The 19,381-nt window shown below is 41.7% G+C and overlaps 1 pseudogene; it reads left to right on the forward strand.

The window, feature by feature from the left end:
* The first annotated feature begins 3,477 nt into the window (after window positions 1-3,477).
* On the forward strand, window positions 3,478-6,560 carry LOC143269528 (olfactory receptor 13A1-like; annotated as a pseudogene).
* The last annotated feature ends 12,821 nt before the right edge of the window (window positions 6,561-19,381 follow it).

Here is a 19,381-nt window from a genome sequence, read left to right on the forward strand (position 1 = left end):
TCATCGCTCAAATCAATAGTCTATGCTGATGGTTTTCTGCCTAAGCCTCAGCCCTGAACCAGCCCTGGTTCCCATTAATCCAGAACTGTATATAAGGATTTGGATGTTCACTGTGATGGTTCTTGTTCTTGCTTCTAAATGTTCGTGTAGCGAGATGATTTGGTGTATTAGTAAAGTTTGGTTCACCTTCTTTTTCTTCATACACCTGTTCCTTTAGTGAGTTCACATGCTTTCCTGATAGTAGTTTTTTTTCACTTCTGAATATAGGACTCCATGACAAATACTTTGTGAGCTGGTCTAGTGGTTATGAGTCCCTTCAGCTTTCAATTGCCTTTGTTTCTGAGGAGCCTCTGCTTGAAATAGTATCCTTTTCTTTTTCCTGGTTCTTTTTTAAATAATATTTTTATTACTCCTTTGAGCATTTCATACAACAAATTTTGATGACATTCACTCTCTACTCCCCCTCATAACTCATCTCAGATCTACCCTTCCTCCCTACCACCTCACTTGGTGTCTCTTTTTTTGCAGCAGATGTCCTTTGACTCTTACAGTCTCTCTGCCCCCTCTTCCATGATGTTCCTTGGGCCTTAAGTGTGGGAGTTATGCTGTAAATGGATGGGACATCCCCACAGTCAGTTGATCTCTTCATTTTAACTAGTTGTGGATTTCTATAATAATATCTGTCTACTACATAAAGAAGCTTCCTTGGTGAATGATGATAGCTACGTTTATCTGTGAATGTATTTGGAATATGTATGTGGAAAAGTATTCAGAATACAGTTATAAATGATATTGGTTTAGAAAAGTGACAGTAGTAGGTTCTCCTCTTGGTTCAAAGCAGAAGTAATTAGCTAGGTTATAGTAACAAGATGGCATCCCTCCTATTTAATGTGCCTTAAATCCAATTAGATGGCTACTCCTGGGATATAAGTGCTGCTATTACACCTCTAGGAATATTTTGCTGGGCTGATCATTTTTGTAGTTCACAGACTTTACAGCTGGGTGGCATATGGATTGCTTTTCTCCATCAGCAGCTCTCATGACTCCTTTGGAAATTGGGAGCTTGTCCCCAGAAATAAAGCTTCCAGGTCAGATCCAGATTGATTCTTCCAAGTCCTGTGTCTGAAGTGTGTGACGTCTTCAGCAATAGGGTCTTACCTTCTTTCTCTGAAAGGCACCAAGGGCAATTGGCAAACAATAATCTATAGTGTTGGGGGGGGGGTCTCTCAGTTTCCCCTGACCAATAATTCCTCATGTGTCCCACTATATACCTCATTTCTAAGGACTTGCTTAAACTTGAGTCTGTTTATATGTCTAAGGAAAAGATGGGTGGTGAGGAGGTTCTGATGGGTATCAGCATTTTCTACATTGATATCTACTTCTGGAAAGGTCATTGATGCTTTCATATACAATGCAGGACTAATCCCCTCTATCAGGTTTTGTGGTGGGGATTCATCTTCCAATTGAAGTGTGCAATGGTACTTATGGAAGTAAAAACAAGCCATCAGAATCCAAGTTTTCAATATTCACAACCTCAGAATCCTCCCAATACATCTTCACCCCAATAAGATCCTGCTCTCTTCCAATCATTCCCCTCATTTTAACCATAGATGCCCTTCAAGGCTGAGATTTCGACTTGCATTATAATTAACTCAATTACATAATGAGAGATTGTGTTTTATTTTTGGTAACCCTAGTCCTATGTCTTTAGGAAAGAAGAACGTAGAAGACTTTAGGTTGTTTATTTATATCTGGGGCTAAAGTTGATAAATTTCATCTATGAGCTCATTCTTTTTCCCTTTTACTTTATCAAGAGATGATAGAAACAAAAAGCAGCATTATTATATTCCTTAGATTTCCCCAAATGCTCAAAACTGTTACATATATAATCACTAAATTCCTTGATTCTCACAAGTAGTCACTGCGAGGTATCACATGCATTTATCTTGCCTAGTTATTTTAAAAGTTCATATGGATGGATTGTCCATGCTTTCCTTATTATCAAGAAGGTCTTTAGCAACTTGGATTGTAGTCACATTAGAGAACTAGTCCCAGAAACCACCACATTTAAAACGTTCATTTTTATAACCATTTCTTTAGAAAGACAATACCATTATCTGTATTAGCAGAATTATCTAGGAGAATAAAAGAGAGAGAGAGAGAGAGAGAGAGAGAGAGAGAGAGAGAGAGAGAGAGAGAGAGAGAGAGAGAGAGTTTTCTAAAAGGGAATTTATTAAATTAGCTTACAAGAGAGGAGGTAGGTAATCAAACAATAACTGTATTCTGGGGAGACAGAGAGCCAAATAGTGGATCTGTACAAGAAACCTGTCACCTCAGTGACCCCATCTGGCATTAAAAACCAGAATCTGTCTGGGGAGCTCCTAGTATTGAGTCTATATTGGAAGGGAGAAGAATCTGGAATCTGATGTCAATGGAGGCTCCCAGCAGCAGCAGTATGAACAGCAACAGTCACAGACACATTTGCTCAAAAAGAAGACATAAAAGCAGCCACACATACTGCTTTTTTCTTTAAACCCCTGTTTATCTGGACCACCCACTGCAAAGTGCCACCCACTTCAAGGGTGGGACTTTTTCACTCAGTTAATCCCTTCTGGGAATGTTCTTACAAACACACTGAGAGGTGTCTCCTAAGTGATCCTAAATCCCAACAAATTAAAAGTCAAGACCAGCCATCACAGACCCCATTCCTTCCAGTTTCTCTGTGTACACTTAAGGGTAAAGTAAGTCTTGCAGATAACACGATATAGCTCTTATCTATTTTGTGTGTGTGTCTGTGTCTTTTGGCCACTAAGTGATACTTTGGAGAATTTTATTTGTAGCCAGGGTAAGTATGCATGTTTAACAACTACTGGTGTCTTTTGTGAATTAGAATATTTTTTTTGTTATCTAGAGTTCTTATGACATAGGTCTGCCAATGAGCTTTCTAAATCATCCACAAGGTAGTTGCATCTCACAGATTTTATGACAGCAAGGAAGCATAGTCAGAATTTACACTGTCGGCATGGTTTCCTGGAGCAAACTTGATATTTGCGTATCTCCAGTTTCGGATGGAGGACCGGAAGCTGTCAGAAAGGAATGGTGGCTATCCTTAACTAGTCCAAGGATTATTTCTGAGCATGAGAAAAAAATCAGGTCATGAGTTCTGTTCTGGACATGATTTGTGAGATTACCAACAAAGTACCAACAAGGAAAAAATGAAGAGCTAGGGGACAGAAATGGAAGCTTACAGAGTGCAAGGTATTGTAGGGGAAAGTGTAGATGTGGTGAGTTTTACTGAATTAGCTGGGCCTGTGGAAGAGCTTCACTGAATAATACATGGTGGATATGCTAGACCATGAAGGGTTAGGACCGCAGGCAGTGAAAGAGGGGTAAACATAAATAGCACCACAAAGAATTGGCACATACAGGTTCATAGGTAGGGGTAGAGTGTGTTTGTCTATAAACTCATGGAGAAACCTACAGAAAAGGCCCCTGGGTGGTCTCAGGTCATGGCATGGGTATTTCCCGGGGGCGGGGGATGGGTGCAGAGTCTAAAAATAAGATAATTAGAGAAATTGAGCCTTGCTCAGCAAAACAAGCACCATCCCCTCCCTCACACACTGGATGACTGAGAGTGAGCTGCATATTAAATCACACGGAAAAAGCTCCGAAAAATAGTGATGCCATTGACCATGAGTGTTTTGAATTTAGCGTGGCTAGTGGTCACAAAGGCAGAAAAGCCACAGAGTACTTTGAGTTCACAGGCTTGTGGTAGAGAGGGAGGCTCTCTGGGGTGACAGATTTGAGATAGATCATGTTAATGACAGAATCAACTGTAAGAAGAATGATGGATCACACTAAGCAAAGCTTATGAAAGACATTCATTTGGGGTTTGAGAGTTGGCTCAGAGGTTAAGAGCATTGGTTGCTCTTCTAGAGAACTGGGGTTCAATTCCCAGCACCTACATGGTAGCTCAAGACTGTATCTCCAGTTCCAGGGATTCTGACACCCTCACACAGACATACCTGCAGGCAAAACACCAATTTACACTTTAAAAAAGACGTTCATTTATGAAGAGTAACACAGAGAGATATGGGCAAGCAGTGTCCATACAAGTACCAGAGAAAGGATAGTGCCCGAGATAGATCCCAGGAAACAAGGCTGAGCAGAGACTACAAGAGCCATCTCAGCATGTAGTCTTTCCAAGAGGGGACAGTGGTGGTGAGAATAGCTGCTATGAAGGTGAAGGGCATAAATTTGTCTTCAGGACAGTCACCAGAGCACAGCTTGGAAGTGACACGGATTAGAGTAGATGGGTCCCGGATAAGAGATGCTCTGCTACACTTGGAACCTAAACCTAGAAAACAAAAGTTTCAAAGGTAGGAATTAAAAAGTAAATGAAGAAAATGAGATTTCAAAACTAGGAAGGGTTGGTGATGAGTAAGCAAGCTTTCATGAGTGAGACGGGTTCACTCTGCCCCTTTATGGCAAGAGGGTAAGCTTTAAGATGGTTAAGTTTGAAAATCAGACTTTGAAGTTTTGAACTATGACCTGTCTCAGAGGCCTGTGGACACAAGAATGGATCCAGGGCTGCTCAATGTTAATGTCAAGTCCCAACCAGACAAGATTGAGTTTGTGCTACAAAGGTTCTCAGAACAGCCAAGTTTGTGACTGTTCCTGCTTGGCTGTTTCCTGTCCCTCTGTAGTATAGAGGATATGGCATATATGTCTATATCATGGCATTCACAGACAATGCTGCAATCATTGCTTTGGTCACCTCCAACACTGATCTCCACAGTCCCATGTACTTTTTCCTGTGCAACCTGGCCACCATGGATATTGTCTGCACCTCCTCTGTGCTGCCCAAGGCGCTGGTTGGCCTAGTATCTGAGGAAAACACCATCTCCTTCAAGGGGTGCATGGCCCAGCTCTTCTTCCTTGTGTGGTCTGCATCCTCTGAGCTGCTGCTGCTCACAGTCATGGCCTATGACCGCTACATGGCCATCTGCCATCCCCTGCACTACAGCTCTAGGATGAGCCCACACCTGTGTGGGGCCCTAGCCATGGGTGTGTGGTCCATCTGTGCTCTGAGCGCATCTGTCCACACTGGTCTGATAACAAGACTGTGAACAGCATCATGATTCCCATGGCCAATGACTTCTATGGAAGTATCAACTTCTTGCTCACCTTACTGTCCTGTGGCTGAACCATCATCAGCATTCTGCACATGTGATCAGCTGAGGGGAAGCTGGAAACCTCTATCTCTTCTTCACACCTCCCAGTAGTTTCAGCACACTGCTTGTCTGAGCTCCATGCTTATATCAGAGTGCTTCCAACTATACCCCACAAAGCAGCAGCGTCTTCAGTGTCATACCCAGTCCTAAGGCTGACCTTGAACCTGCTCATCCCCACACTGAGAAATAAGGAGATGATGCTCAAGCTGCTCTGTAGGCCTATGCTCCTCTCACATTTGCCTTGCTGAGAGTATCTCCATAAAGTTCAGAGACAGCTATCATAATAAAGAAAATAATCTCAGTCACAGGTGATAGACTCTGTGTTTTTGACTCTGCTGCATTATTTTGGTCACAGGGATGTATGTGCCAGCCATAAATGTCTGGTTTTCAGAAGCACCGGTGACCTCAGTGTAGCTAGAGTTTTCCTGCCTGGCCCACAGTCAGGACAAATCTTTATCACCCGCCAGTCCCACAGCCGCTCAGACCCAACCAAGTAAACACAGAGACTTACATTGCTTACAAACTGTATGGCCATGGCAGGCTTCTTGCTAACTGTTCTTATAGCTTAAATTAATCCATTTCCACAAATCTATACCCTGCCACGTGGCTCGTGGCTTACGAGCATCTTTTCATGCTGCTTGTCAGGGTGGCGGCTGGCAGTGACTCCTTCTGTCTTCCTGTTCTTTTATTTCTCCTCTCTGTTAGTCCCATCTATACTTCCTGCCTAGCCACGGGCCAATCAGTGTTTTATTTATTGACCAATCAGAGCAACTTGACATACAGACCATCCCACAGCACAGCCAAGTGCAGACCATCTCAGACACCTGCACTCAGGCCTGTGGTCCTAATCATCCTCTATTCGAACCTGTTGGGTAAAGCCACGAGGAACCCAAGAACAGGCTCCCACAGGACATACAGAACATCCCACAGCACCTCAGGGTCCTGACACATGTTCTCCCATCTAGGTAAGCATCCCAGGGTGACACCACCCCAGAGCATGGCTTTGCTCAGCTCAGCCCTCGCTTACTTACCACTACTCCTTTTCATTGTTCAAAAGGCCAGTGTCCCTCTTTCCCAATGACTCACACTGTTGGTGGATTAGTTGAATTTTCTCCTTGCTTTGACAAAATAGCTGACACATGCAACTTTACAAAGGTCTTATTTTGGGCTCACAGTTTGAAGGTACAGTCCACCATGGCAGAAAAAACATGGTGGCAGAAATGTCAAGTAGATACATGGCATCCACATCAGAGAGCAAAGAATGTCTACACTCAGCTAGCTTTCTCTTTTGCACATAGTCTGGAACTCTAGCCCATGGAATAGCAATGCCCCATAGTTAGGACAGGACTTCCCACCATAACTAACCTAATCTAGATAGTTGCTCATTGACTACCAAGAGAATCTTTGGGGATTCTAGGTGCTGTCAAGTTGACAATCAAATTATCCATCACAAGAGGGTAATTAACGGTCTGTTCTTCACATCCTCTCCCTCCCTCAATACATTGCCATGTTCTATTCTTCAAAATCCTCCACATACCATGCCCCAGCCTTTCTTCATCAGGCAAAAATGACCTGTCACTGTGCCTCCTGAAGCTCCAGCTCTCTGGTTACTCCTCATTCTATCTGAACCTTGCTCAGCCAGTACCTAATTCTAGCCCAACTTCTTAGTATGTGTAGCTAATCCTATTTCCAACCTACACATCTGCATAGTGACACAACTCTTTGCCCACTCTTTAATTCCTGTGATGTTGGCAGATGTGTCATGCTGGTGTCTCTGAAATGGATATTTATCCCAGGAATGGCCCCTTGTCCATGGAGGAGGCACCATACAGTCACCCTGGGCAGAGTGCCTGATCCTGTGCCACTCTGTGACCTGTGTATCTAACAAGTGACTGGGTCTCTCACAGGCTTTATCTGCGGGGTTCTTTGGTGTCAGTTGGTTGTAACTCAAGATTTCAGTTGTCCAGGTGACTGAGCAGGACCAGAATCAGCACCATTTATGCAGCAGTTTGTGATCTCAACACTGAAGTTCTCTTTCATACTCACTTGTTCTTTTCACCTTTTGAGATCCATCTACCTAATTTTCACATGTCAGGGTTAACACACAAACCATCACCATCACCAGCCTGGAATCCATGTCTCATTATAGCCCTAGAATTACCTTGGTATTCTCAACATTGCTGTGGGACCTACCTGAACTGCTCCCTCCAGAGCTTCCAATCCTAAAACAGCCAGCTGCCAGCTCACTCCCTTCATACACATGGAAAGGCCCCTGTAGTAGTCAGCTTCGCATCCCTAAATCAGAATGCCAGACACAGATAATTTGATAAGGATTTATTAAGCTGCCAATTTTGGAGGCTTGAGGGCATGGCACCTGCATTCACTCCTTTCTGATGAGAACATCACGAAGCTTGATTGATAGACCGCCATGTTTGGAGTGTTTGCCAGGGAAAGCAGCCACAGCTAGAGCCAACAAGCAGAGAAGCTGGGTGGGATTAAACTCGGGCTTTTATAATAATCATCTTAGAAAAACAATGCCAAGGAGTCCTCTAAGAACTATCCTCCAAGGACTCCTCCCAGGAGCCTCCTGATGAGCACCACTCTCTAAAGGTCCCACCTTCTCCTGGTAGCACTAATCCTCAAACCACACTGGCATCATAGCACCCGTCATCATTTAAATGCTGATCTTCTCCTCTGATCTCCACACAAACTAATCCAAATGTCCACACTTATGTTTTCTTCCCACGGATTTCCAACAGAAACCCTTGGTTTTAGCTCTACTAATTTCTTCATGATCTACTTAAAATCCTGTTTCCCTCCAGGTATGATTTGAATTGTGTCTCACAAGATGTGCTACAGGGCCGGTGCCTAGAGGAATGTGATCTCATTTTTGGATATGGGTCTTTTGAAGATAAATGTTTACTGGTTGAAATAAAACCATTAGCATGGGCTCTTATCCACAAGGGAGATACAGACAGATAGCAAAGATGTCAAGTGAGGTCCGAGACATACATAGTCTACAGTGGCATTTCTACAACCTGAGGTGCACAGTGTTGGCAGCAACATCATAAGTGAGAAAAGGCAACAAAAGATTCTTTTTTTTTTTTTTTTGGTTTCTCGAGACAGGGTTTCTCTGCATAGCTTTGCGCCTTTCCTGGAGCTCACTTGGTAGCCCAGGCTGGCCTCGAACTCACAGAGATCCGCCTGGCTCTGCCTCCCGAGTGCTGGGATTAAAGGCGTGCGCCACCACCGCCCGGCAACAAAAGATTCTTTCCTGTGGACTTCACATGCATCATGATTCCACTGGTACTAAATTTTGTAGTGTGGTCCCAGCACTATGAAAAAATAAGATTCTGTCATTTACGCCTTCCAGCCTCTGGTACTTTATGACAACAGTGCTGAGAAATGTTAAACAAACATTATTTAATTTATTTTACTGATTTTTCCTTATTTTTAAAATTATAATATAATCACATTTCTCCCTTCCCTTTCCCCCTTCCAAACCCTCCCATATGCTCCTCCTTGCTCCCTTTTGAACTTACGGCCTCAATTTTCATGAGTCATTATTTCATTCACACATGTATATGTATATGCATATATATTCCTAAATAGAACCTACTCAGTCTTTATAACACTACTTATATGTACATTGTCAGGGCTGACCATTTGGTATTGGATAACCAATAGTATGTGCTCCTCCCTGGGGAAGACTATTTCTCGCATTCCCAGCATTCCTCAGTTGCCTGCGGTGTTTTGTGTAGGGTTGAGGCTTTTCCCCACTCACTTTGGCATGTCCATTGGTGTCATCCTTGCTCGGCTCACGTTTGGGCAGTTGTGTTGGTAAAACTTTATGGGTGTAGCTTCTGGCATTACTAGAAGACACACTTTCACAACAAACCCCCTGATCATCTGGCTCTTACAGTCTTTCCACCCCCTCTTTCAGAATTCTGAGCCTTGGGAACAGGAGCATTTTGTAGATGCATCCACTGGGACTGAGCTCCATAGCTCCACATTTTGATTATTTGTAGTTTTTTGTTGTAAAGAAAAATGAAATAGTGAGCTTTGCGGGTAAATAGATGAACTAGAAAAGATCATATTGAGTGAAGTAACTTAGACCCAGAAAGATAAATGCCACGTGTTCTCTCTCGTTGAAGGCTCCTAACTCCAAATCTTCAGATGTTAGCACATAGCCTAGAGTAACTGAAGAAACAAGGAAAATAATATTTCTTTTTTAAATCTAATAAAGTGGCTTTATCAATGACTATCATGTTAAGAATTGAAACTTTTGCAATGGATTGTGCAGCAGAGGGTTTTGATTCATTTTTTTATCTATCATATACAAATAGTAATTTATGCGGGTATCTTTGTGGATTTCTGTGGACTTCTTTAGCACTTTGTTTCTTCCTTTTCTCATGTGGTCTTCATTTACCATGGTCTCCTATTCCTTGTTCTCCCTCTCTTTTCTTGATCCAGCTGGGATCTCCTGCTCTCTTTCCCTCGACCCTCGCCCTTCATTGCTCCCACTCATGTCCAGGCTGTTCATGCAGATCTCATCCATTTCTCCGTCATTGGGTGATCTCCGTGTATTTCTTGGGGTCCTGTTTTCCAGGTAGCCTCTCTGGTGATGTGAGTAGCAGTCCAATCATCCTTGCTCCACATCTAGTATCCTCCTATGAGTGAGTACATACCATATTTGTCTTTCTTAGTCTGGGTTACCTCACTCAGGATGATTTTTTCTAGATCCATCCATCCATTTGCCTGCAAACCTCATGATGTCATTGTTTTTCTCTGCTGAGTAGTATTCCATTGTGTATATGTGCCACAATTTATTTATCCATTCTTCAGTTGAAGGGCATCTAGGTTGTTTCCAGGTTTTGGCTATTACAAACAATGCTGATATGAACATAGCTGAGCAAGTGCTCTTGTGGTATGATTGAGCATTTCTTGGGTATATGCCCAAGAGTGGTATAGCTGGATCTTGGGGGAGATTGATTCCCAATTTTCTAAGAAAGCACCATATTGATTTCCAAAGTGGTTGGACAAGCTTGCATTCCCACCAGCAGTGGAGGAGAGTTCCCCTACAAAAGACTGCTGGCAATGGTCGAGAGACAGCCGGGACTGACCTACTCTGGTGATGGGATGGCCAAACACCATAATAGTTGTGCCAGAAACCCCATCCAAGGACTGAGGAATCTGGATGCAGACATCCACAGCTAGGGCCCCAGTGGAGCGCTGGGAGTCTAATTAGTGAGAAAGAGGAGGGTTTATATGAGCGAGAATTGTTGAAACCAAGGTTAGATAAATCACAGGGACAAATAGCCAAACGAATGGAAACACATGCACTATGAACCAAAGACTGAGGGGCCCCCAACTGGATCAGGCCCTCTGAATAGGTGAGACAGTCGATTGGCTTGATCTGTTTGGGAGGCATCTAGGCAGTGGTACCAGGTCCTGGGCTCGTTGCATGAGTTAGCTGTTTGAAACCTGGGACTTATGCAGGGACGCTGAGCTCAATCTGGGAAGAGGGGACTGGACCTCCCTGGACTGAGTCAATCAGGTCGATCTCAGTCCTTGGGGGAGACCTTGATCTGGAGGAGGTGGAAATGGGGGGTGGGCTAGGGGGAAGGGGAAGGGGGCAGGAAGGGAGAGAACAAGGGAATCTGTGGCTGTTATGTAGAACTGAATAGTATTGTAAAATAAAATAAAATTTAAAAAAAAACAAATAGTAATTTATGGCCAACATATAGTGTAAAGATCAGGATGGAATATTATTGAACATCAGTGGTTAGGAGTTCTAATCAAACAGACCTAATCTCACAGACAATGCCAAGGTTCCCATGGTCTGGCTCTTTATTAAGTTCTAGGAACGGAGTGTACTAGGCTTATGTGACTCTCTTTACTCTGCAAAACAAAGTGATGAATTATACAAATGTACAAGTACTTCCAAGGACTCCTCCTCCTCCCTAAACCAGAGCAGATAAGGGGCTAAAAACACAAAGCTCCATTTTTATTTTCTGAAAGCAAGCAGTCTCTTCCAAGCCTTGATGATGGGAAAGCTTCTAGACAGTCTACATCAGAGCATTAACTGGAGATGAAATAAGAGCTTGTCACTTCCTGAAGCCTCTTCTCCTTGCTCATCCCAGTGCTATGAACCCAGAAATTCCTTCTGGAAATACTTGGTTCACACTTTGAGTTCACCCTACCCAAGGGTCTCTATGCAAGATCACATAGCCCTAGCTGCTGGAGGAACATGGTATTCTTTAACAGCCCTAGCTCACAATTAGTAAATGGGTTTTAAATGAATATGCAAGCACTTCCAGGATCTAAATGACTCCCCAGGATCAGTGCCAAGAAGCTACTAAAATGTATCCCTGGCTGCTCCTTGGAATGGGTTTACTTTTTTTTAGCTTTTCTCACTGTTGTGTAAGGATCAGACTGCTATCCAACCTGGAACTGTGAACAAAAAGGAAAAACAAACATAGCCTTCCTTTAACTAAAGGGGAATTCAGGCTATGGAAATATTTTCTCCTAATTTCTCAATAAAGCAAAGCCTGTAGACTCTCCCCAGAAGGAGTTGTCCCTGCAGCCCAACTGTTAGAGATCCCATCCAAGGTACCGAGTCCCTAACCCGAGCTTGGAGAGTTAATGAGCTACACCACAGAAAAACAGTATGGATATGCACTGGGCTCACATTTGGCAGACACTTCCCAAGGATTAGCAGGACAAGCTGGCTGAAAGTTCAGATGAACTGCCACAGTGCTTACTCTGAGACAGCATTGAGAGAGTGAAGGACAAATCCCAGCCTTCCCCTGTGCTGGGGACAAGGACACACACTGGACACTCCAGTCTCCCCAGCCACATCTAAAAGGTGTGTTTCCCATCTCACATGTCTCAGAGTGTTGACACGACTTGGCAAATCCTAATCTACTCAAGCCCACTGAAAACAGACAGTGGGTTGGACAGACACAATTCAAATGTTATTGAGGTCCCTTATATGTAACAAGTCATATATAAACAGATCAGACTAAGTTGCTAAGGTCCTTCTCCTACACAAAGCCTTTTTGATAGGATTAAGAGAGATAGATGTATGATATAATTGAAAGAAACAACACAGAGTCCAATAGAATAAAAAAAATCAAGATATATAGGGAAATGGAAGGGTCAAGCTGGAACAGGGACAGAGTGGGAGGGCAGGGAGGAAGATACCATGATAGATGAGGACATCATAGGAACAGGAAGAGGCAGGGTGCTGGGGAGGCTCTCAGGAATCAACAAGGTTGACCCCACCTTGGTCTGCTGGCAGTGGTCCAGAGGGTGCCTGGACCAGTCTACTCTGGTGACCAGCCTAACAAATAACCTAGCTGTCATCATAGAGCCTTTGTCCAGTGACTGATGGAGGCAGATACAGAGATTCACGGCCAGGCACCAGGCTGAGCTCTGGGAATCCAATTAATGAGAGAGAGGGGAGATACTGCAGGTGAGGGACATCGAGATCATGATGGGAAGACGTGCAGAGATGACCGGCCACACTAGTGGAAGCCCATGAACTGTGGACTGGTGACTGTGGAGTCCCCATGGGACTGGACTAGGCCCTCTGGATACGGAAGACGGTTGTTTGGCTCTAACTGTTTGGGGGGCACCCAGGCAGGGGTATCGGGATCTCTCCCTGGTCTATGGGCAGGCTTCTGGAACCCGGTGCCTGTGGTGTGACACCTTGCACAGCCTTGGTGCAGTGAGAAGGGGCTTGGACCTGCCTAGGCTCAGTGTGCTGGGCTCTGCTGACTCCCCATGGGAGACCTCGATTTGGGGGATGTGGGGATGCGGGGTGGCTTGGGAGGGAGGGCTGGGGGGTGGAAGAAGGGAGGAGGGGGGTCTGTGGATAGTATGTGGAGTAGAAAATTTCTTAATAAAGAAAAATGAAAAAAAAAAAGACAAGACAAGACAGGTTTCCACAAACCAACTCTATTGAAATGGACCTAGTTCACAGAATTAAAAATAGTGGCTATAAAGATATTTGCTGAGGTCTACAGAACTCAAATGGCTGAAAGACATTTAAGGAATTGCTCAACATCCCTAATCATCAGGGAAATGCAAATCAAAACAACTCTGAGATAACACCTTACGCCGTCAGAATGGCTAAGATCAAAAACACTGAAGACACCTTATGCTGGAGAGGATGTGGAGCTAGGGGAACTCTCCTCCACTGCTGGTGGGAATGCAAGCTTGTCCAACCACTTTGGAAATCAATATGGTGCTTTCTTAGAAAATTGGGAATCAATCTCCCCCAAGATCCAGCTATACCACTCTTGGGCATATACCCAAGAAATGCTCAATCATACCACAAGAGCACTTGCTCAGCTATGTTCATATCAGCATTGTTTGTAATAGCCAAAACCTGGAAACAACCTAGATGCCCTTCAACTGAAGAATGGATAAATAAATTGTGGCACATATACACAATGGAATACTACTCAGCAGAGAAAAACAATGACATCATGAAGTTTGCAGGCAAATGGATGGATCTAGAAAAAAATCATCCTGAGTGAGGTAACCCAGACTCAGAAAGACAAATATGGTGTATACTCACTCATAGGAGGATACTAGAGGTGGAACAAGGATGATTGGACTGCTACTCACATCACCAGGGAGGCTACCTGTTAACAAATAAAATGTCAACAAATTAGTTTTAGAAATACCTAGCATAAAAGTAGGACTAACTCCCCGAACATGAGAAGCACATGTGGATCATATGAATCCAGAATTTATATGCATTCTGGTCATATTCCCCTCCAGACATTCCCCCACAGGGGGAATTTTGATACAGAGGGATGATATTATATTGGAATGGATATTTCTACCATGTAAACCATGTAAGAAGTTAAAGACTTATATAGAAAAGATCTCTGATTTGATTCAAAAAAAGAGAATTAAGACTTCGCCAGTTGACAGGAATGGACCCAGCAGAAATTGTAGTACCTTTAACTAATGAGAAAATTTCCTCACTATGAAAAGATAATGAATACTGGCAGAGAACCTGCAGTGACTATTTGAGAGAGATTAACAACCACTATCCCAAAAGCAAGAGAATAGAATTCATAAAGATGACTGAATGGGTCCTTTCTCACATTGTACAACAAAACACAATTTCTGGAGTCCTCACATTCTATACTGATGCAAATAAATCAGGGAAAGCAAGATACAAATCAAGAGACTTAAGTAAAGTGGTTCAAAGTCCATACAACTCTGTACAAAAAGCAGAACTGTATGCCATTCTTATGGTACTGTTGGACTTCACAGAACCCCTCAATATAGTCACTGCCTCTCAATACACAGGGAGAGTTGTGTTACATATGGAAACTGCTGAATTTATTCCTGATAATACAGATTTAACTTCATTATTCATACAGTTTCAGGAAATTATCAGAAATAGGGAACATCCTATATATACATAACACATATCAGATACCATATGGGTCTGCCAAGACCTCTAGCACAAGGTAATGATGAAATTGATCAGTTACTAATAGGTAATGTGCTAGAAGCCTCAGAACTTCATAAGAAACACCATGTAAATAGCAAAGGTTTGAAGAAGGATTTCTCCATCATTTGGCAACAAGCCAAGGATATTGTAAAAAAAAAAAAAAGTCTTACTTGTTCCTTCTATAACCAAACTCCATTACCTGCAATCCAAAAGGTATGAAATTTGGCAGATGGATGTGTTTCATTTCACAGAATTTGGAAAATTAAAAATTATACCATTGACATCTAATCAGGATTTCAGTGGGCAATTCCTAAGAGTTCTGAAAAAGCTGATTCTGTGATTAGACACCTATTAGAAGTTATGGCCATCATGGGAATACCCATACAAATTAAGACAGACAATGCCCCAGCATATGTCTCCAATAAAATGAGACAGTGTTTTGCTTATTACAATATAAAGCATGTTAAGGTATACCACACAATCACACAGGCCAAGCAGTCATAGAAAGATCCAATTGAACTTTAAAGGATATGCTAAAGAGCAACAGGTAACAATGACTCCTAGAAATAGATTACGTAATGCTTTATTAACCTTTAATTTTCTCAGTGCTGATGAGAAAGGAACAACAGCTATGGAGAGACACTGGATGACAGACAAAACTTCTGAGCTAAATCAACTAATTTATTTCAAAGATGTGTTGACCTCAGAATGAAAACCAGGATACATCCTATATTGGGGAAAGGGTTTTGCTTTTGTTTCTACAGGAGAAGAAAAGCTATGGATACCAACAAAATTAATAAAAATTTGATTTGAAAAGGAGAAACCACTTGATGAAGAGAAGTAATAGCTCATCCACAGATGCGACATCTCTACAAGTTGTAAGAAAAATTTAACAAACAAGGATTGGGGCAGGGTTCTGTTTTTGTCTTTACAGGATAATAGAAATGCCCATCTTCCAGAAATCATAAGGCCTTGGATATTCAGATGTCTACAGAAAAAAGAAAGACTCTATTGGTACCAATCTACACAGGGTAATATCTCACTGCCTACCATCTATATCTCTTTAACTCTAGAATAGTTGTGGTCCTGATTCAATTATATATCAAGCTGGCTTTGGAGTTGGAATTTGGTTCCCTCCTTCTCTAAACCCAAGCATATTGCTAGATAAAAAGGTTAAGATATTCTGTCTCATATCAGAAGAGCCATCTGGGGTGGGACGGAAGAAAACCAATAAAAAGGGACTATTGTTGTCAAGATTCTATTTCTCTCCATGCTTTTTCTTGATTTCTCAGAATCCTTTCTTACATGTCATGTCATCTTTAAATCCAAACTTTCCATTTTGATATTAATAATGTTCAAGTCTTCCACAGTGAAAATAAGTCTTCCCAATGGCAATCTCTGAAGTCTCAGAAGGAAAATGGGGCCCACAACAATGACTCTACTCAGTCCAGAAAGATGCCATGCTACCTAAGAATATTACTCAATGATCAGCTTTGGACTGAAAACTCATCAGGACAGTTCTAAGATGAGATGGTCCATCTTACTACACTTCTAGACAGAATCTCAGACAATCTTATCCATTTCTGAGACTGGCTGCACACTCTATGGCTGGCCCTATTGAGAACTAACAAACTAAGCTTTCTTTTTTTTTCCAGACAGGGTTTCTCTGTGTAGTTTTGGTGCCTGTCCTGGATCTCACTCTGTAGACCAGGCTGGCCTCAAACTAACAGAGATCCACCGGGCTCTGCCTCCTGAGTGCTGGGATTAAAGGCATGTTGCACCACGTCCACAATCTAAGCTTTCTTACAGAAATACCACAGACATACTGTCGCCCTCTAAACATCAGGAAGTAATTATAAGAAAATGATGCCCCTCTCCCAAATGTTTCATTTTTCTCAGGATTATGAATGGATAGTTGTAGGGTTGGGGATGAAACAATAAAATTTGGACTCAGTATTCCTTTTTAGAAAAGAAAAAAGGGAATGGATAGGTATAGGATATTAAGGTAGGTTGTTGTATTTACTAGTAAACGAATTGAGTAAAATATCAGCCTTAGATAACTTGCACTGATATGGATTCTTGTATATTGACTATTCTTACATTCCTATTCAAGATTATTTGTATATTGATACAAATATAAAACCATATTTGTTGTATTGTACACATATTGAAATATTTTGTATATTGACACAAATGTAAAATTATATTTGTTATATTGTATGTATGTTCTACTCTGTTTAGGGTATTTTGTATATTGATATATATTTAGGATTATTGTCATATTGCATGTTGCACTATACATTCCTACCTCTGCTTAAGCTATTTTGTGTATTGTCACAATTTTGAGGTCATTGTCCTTATATAGTACATCTGCTTACAGACTGTTTACCTTATTTACATGAAGCCTTAGTCCTTAGGTTATCTAGGTAGATAAGACTTACAGATTTATAGTCACCTAGGCTTGTCATCTCTATAGTTATGGTAGTTAGGTTCTCCAGACTTACAGAAACATGTGTCAGATGGACAGGTAATCTTCTAACACTTCATAGACCTAGAGAATATGGCATTTAAATGTTTTGATAACTTAGAATTCTGTTGACATGAGACATGATTGCTGCTGGCAGCACCAATCTAATCCCAAGAAAATGTTGGGCTTCTGAGACATTTCCATTTGGAAGTTTGTCTTCATCTTGGCACAAAATGGCCTACTGGACAAGAACTGCCCTTACCTTCACTGCTGACAATTAATTGGTCTGACAGATAGTCTAGGCCTGTAGCCAATTTAAATGCACCAATGATGCTGAGAAACTTTAGGTGACTGTCCAGGGGGCCAGCTGTTTCTGTCTACTCTCACAAGACTCCCGAAAGTTGCTTGCATCAGATGGGACTTAAGACTAACAGTTATAGTTACAATCTTCTTGTATTTTAGCTAGAACATATTAAGTATTAGATTCAGGTTCTTCAGGATGGGACACCTTTTGGAATGATCTCTGGAATGTACCATTTACCTGTGATCCAGACTTCTCTGGATTTTAGTATGTGTTTCTTGCTTGATGTTCTTGTTGGGTGTAGTTCCATTTTGTCTAGGTCATTATCCCTTATTCCTCTTGGAAAATTTGATAATCATTCCTATTGTATAAGTTTTGTATTAAGTTATACAAACTTTCTTATTTAGATGAAAGGGGGAAATGTAGTAGGTAGCTGTTCCAGCTTTGGCCTTGAAGCACTGCCCCTAGTGAGGCAGCTGGTAACTGCCATGCCTGCCTATGACCTGCCCCTGGGGCATGGCCAAGATGGGAGCCCTTAAGACCCAAGATGCATGTGTGCAGGCCCTCTTGGCTCCTCATGATCCTGGATGCTGGATTGCAGATCAAGTCAGAGTTCTCCAGCGAACTATGCTGGACTGCACCTCACCTCTCCTGGATCCTGTAAACAAACCCCTTTACTGGTTGTAAGTTACCCTGAAATAAACTTCCTTTAACTACTAGATAAACTATGTAGAGTTTCCTTGTAATTAATTCCCTGCATTACATCACTAAATGAGAAAATGCCTTACAACTGTTTATCATGGAGGCATTTCCTCAACTGAGGCACCTTCCCCTCTGATGACTCTAGCTTGTGTCAAGTTGACACACAAAACCAGTCAGTACAGTCATTACAAAGATGTAGAGATGATTCAATGCACATCAATCAATAAATATAATCTACCACATAAATAGACTCAAGAACAAAAATCACATGATCATCATATTTGTTACAGAAAAGGTCTTTGATGAAATTAAACATCCTTTCATGATAAAAAGCTCTGGAAAATTTAGATATACAAGATACTTATCTCAACATAAGAAAAGCAATATATAGCAAGCCTATAGCCAATCTCTTGCTAAATGGAGAAAACCTCAAAGCATTTCTAGTAAAATCAGGAACAAGGTAAGTATGCCCACTCTCCCACCTTCTGTTCAGTATAGTACTTGAAGTCTTATAGGAATAAGACAACTGAAGGAGATCAAGGGGATACAAATAGGAAAGTGGGAAGTTAAATTATCCTTCTTTGTAGATGATATGATTTTGTACAAAGAAGACCCCAAATACTTCACCAGGAAATGTCTACAGCCGATAAACACATCCAACAAAGCAACAAGGTATGAAATTAACATGTGAAAATCAGTATCTTTACTACATACAAATGACAAATACACAGAGAAACAAACCAGGGAAAAAATACTATTAACAAGCACCTAAAAATATCTTGGAGTAAATCTAACCAAGTAAGTTAAAGACCCACACAATGAAAAATTTAAGATACTGAAAATAAATTGAACAAGATACCAGGAGATGGAAGGCCCATCCATGTTCATGGATTGGCAAGATTAATATTGTGAAAATAGCCATACTGCCAGAAGCAATCTACAGATTAGGTACAGTCCCTATTATATTCCAAAGCAGTTCTTCATAGAAACAGAAAAATAATCTTAAATTTCATATGGAAACACAAACAACACAAGATAACCAAAATAATCTTGAGCAATTAAATAAAAAACTGCTGGAGGTATTACCATCCCAGATTTCAAGTTATACCACAGAGATATAATAATAAAGCCAACATGGCACTGGCATAAAAAAAAAAATGACTCATCAAGCAGGGTAGGGATAGCAAATACCTTTA

Source organism: Peromyscus maniculatus, chromosome 1 (assembly GCF_049852395.1).
Source record: "Peromyscus maniculatus bairdii isolate BWxNUB_F1_BW_parent chromosome 1, HU_Pman_BW_mat_3.1, whole genome shotgun sequence".
NCBI classification, from domain to species: Eukaryota; Metazoa; Chordata; class Mammalia; order Rodentia; family Cricetidae; genus Peromyscus; species Peromyscus maniculatus.